The 3,343-nt window shown below is 37.6% G+C and overlaps 1 long non-coding RNA gene across 1 annotated transcript; it reads right to left on the bottom strand.

Moving 5' to 3' along the window:
- Positions 1 to 923: 923 nt before the first annotated feature.
- Positions 924 to 2,782, bottom strand: LOC307015816. Its single transcript, XR_013801651.1, has 2 exons — positions 1,527 to 2,782; positions 924 to 1,057 (listed from the first exon to the last, which is right to left on the bottom strand). It is a non-coding gene; the product is annotated as an uncharacterized lncRNA (long non-coding RNA).
- Positions 2,783 to 3,343: the final 561 nt, after the last annotated feature.

Here is a 3,343-nt window from a genome sequence, read left to right as displayed (position 1 = left end):
ACGAGGATCGTTCCCCGGAAGTTCATGGCGGGCAATGTGAATGCATTGATAACAGGAGATATAACTACGATTTTTGGTAATTATTAGTGAATAAAGGTTTTGATTTACAATATTTATACAACAAATCGATATGTGTATGTATTTACATCAATATGTTTTTAAAAATAAAATAGAATGTGCTAATATTAATTGATAATATTAGGATTAGTGTGAACAACTAGTTTACATGTTAGGCTAACAGTGCCTTGGTTAAAGAGCCTGTTGCGGTTTATTTATAGCTTTGAATTCTTTAAAACCAATATTATCTTCTTAAACTTGTATGGTAGTCAGGAGCATCACTTTCTAATGTTTATTGATATATTTAGAGGGAGGGGATCTAAAGGAATGCTTCAAAATTCAGATTAGATTCATTTCTACCATTTTCTTAAATTCATGGTAGTTTCAGTAATCCCATGGTAATTGAGGACACAAGTTATCTAAATGACTAATGTCATCTTTATGGCTTTCAGAAAGGACAGGAGACCGACAGGTGACTATCAAAGGACTAGCAGCAGCAGCAGCATGATGATGATGATGATGTTAAATGTGTTGTTTTAGGAATATCCATTGCAAATACATGGAATTCAATAAACATTGAATAGCATATCATGCAGTTTGTCTTTGCCTTTTCCTCCGTGTTGTCCTGGTTTGCTGTGCTGCCTCCTCGTCGCCACCATGGTTTGCTGTGCTGCCTGGGGATGCTCAAATCGCTCCGAGAAAGGAGTACGAATGTACGGCTTCCCCACTGACACAGAGCGGAGGAAAAAATGGCTGGCTCAAGTCAGCAGTAGCAATTTCACGACCAACAGCAAAAAATATGTGAGGTTATTATATACAAACACTGCATTTGCACTTTTTCACAAAACGAAAACCACACCATTGGGAAAGCTTAATGTTTTGTTTAATACAAAAAAACAGGGAAAGGCTTGAAAAACACTGAGAGTTGAGACTCAGGGTGCAGGGTGAGGGTCTCAATGCAGGTATTCAGGCTCCATTGAATCCCCCTCTGGTTCTTGTGCTGAAAGAGGGAGTAACAGACAGGAGAAAGGGTTATACACACCTATATAGCACACCTATTGGATGGGAAATTGCCTTGGGGAGATAAGGTGTGGTCTTTGTTCCCAACTGAAGTTATGGAACTTTATTATTTGTGAGTTTAACAAAGTATGACAAATGGCATCAGTAACAGATGCGAAATGAATTTCTATAAAGTTGTCTCACATTCTTGGTCATATTTTATATACAGTATGTAATGAGTATAACATGTCCAGTAAGTATAAAGTGTTTCCTAATACTGTGTATTCAACCACTATGGTATAGTGTATGCCTGTACTATGGTATGGTATCCTAGCTTAATCTGTTTTCTGTAAACGTTCCCTAAATCTACTAATTTAGGGATAATCCACTGACATCCTTTAATATACATGTTAATTTGAATCAAATGTACTGATAATATCCGCAATATAAATCTTTAAACTTCTTCTTACCTTTAAAAGTCCGTCACGAACGGGCTATTATGCTGCAACTCTACAGCTCTGTTAGCCTTGGCGCTAACTTCCGGGGAACGATTGAGAGGCTCCACGATCCGCCATTGCTGTAAAAAAGTGGTCCATTGGAGTGAACGGAGATGACGTAACTCTCAGTCTATATGGCGCTGGGCAGAAGCATTGAAGATTCAATGCACGCTGCCGTGTGGACGGCCGTAACACGCAACATGCTACCATCCCCCTGCTCAAAGAAATGCAGTTGTTACTCACTGTAAAGCACTTACTCATCACTATACCCTGTATGTCAAGGCAGGTCTGCCTTCACTAACTGTACGGAGGCTCAGTCATTGGTACTTGTTCATTTACAAAGCCATGTTGGGTAAACTACCTTTTTATATCTGCTCTCTGATCTCTCGACGAATTGAAAGTACTTTTTGCCTGAGATCTCATGATGTTGTTTTATTAAATGTGCCAAGTGCTAGGACTGTCTTAGGGAAGAAAGCTTTTAGTTAGGTACTCATGGTACCTGTCACTGTAAATAGAGTTTGTAAACTGTACCCTGTACATTATGTTGTATGTCATCCTTATTGTTGTTCTGTTGTTTTTATGTTACATGTGTAACTAATGTCCTGCAGGTCACCCTTGAAAAAGAGATCTTTTGATCTCAAGGGGCTTTCACCTGGTTAAATAAAGGCTACAAACAAACAAGAGCATCCATTTATCTGGTCTGTATGTCAAGCTCCACAGTGCTGGAAACCAAATAGGGCATTTTTACTGAATACACACTGGTACGTTCTTCATTATGTATCTGGTAAACGCCATTTAGTGGCCTCATTTAAATTAGCTGATATGATATTACTGTGTGTGCATATGGCAATGAAAAAGAGCAAACCGAGGGAGAATATGTCCCCCCCCACTGTGGACTGAACGTATGAGCTTTTTTGTGTATTTCAAATGTGGAGAAGAACAGTGTGTTCCACACTATAGGCCAACCAATACATAAATAGGATGGCATCGTGCTGTCTGTTTATGAATTCATAAATGTCAAAGCGTATCACTGTTCCGCAATGACAAAAGATGAGGGGAATCCTATCCCCATCGAGACATGAAGCTGAGTTTTGTCGACTTGTATAAGGGGAAACCTGAATAAATGGGATTAAATTCAATACAAGGGACAAAGATAATCAGTCTTACTGTAATGAGGAAACATCCTCAATTTAGACAATTATTTTTTGTGTTAGGCCTGCAAGTTTTAGAAATGTTTGATGATGTTGATAGTAATTTATGGAACAGAAATATCATATACATAACATTGCTAGAGCCAGGTAGAAATGATTTAATTTATTGCATTTACATAACATTTTTATAGAAAGAATCTTTTTGTATTATTACATTAACCAGAACAGCTATTTCCTCCATATTTTGAGGAGTAAACTGGCTGTGAATGATATATGAAAAAAGCCCTCTGTAAAAACCTTCAGAATATAAATAGGAATTAAAAACTTAAAAGTTTGTTCATGTAAATGCTTCTGAGAACTTCTGACATACTTGAGAAAACAGTCTTTAGAAATATGTAATAGAACATTTGTAATGATTTTGCTAAAACCTCACAGACTCTCCACAGTTAACAAAGCGTAAAAAACAATGTTTTGACTGCTGGTTCGCATTAATAGAATATCCAACAAAAAACAGCACCCACTATATTATGGCCCCCTACGGCCTTGATAAGGCTGTATTTATGGTTGCAATCTGGCATCCCATTATGAAAAATGGGTGATTAGGGGTCGCATTATGATTTTGCCAATAACATCAACCTT

Source organism: Notothenia rossii (genome assembly GCF_949606895.1).
Source record: "Notothenia rossii genome assembly, chromosome: 8".
NCBI lineage: Eukaryota > Metazoa > Chordata > Actinopteri > Perciformes > Nototheniidae > Notothenia > Notothenia rossii.
This window is presented reverse-complemented; position numbering and strand designations above follow the sequence as displayed.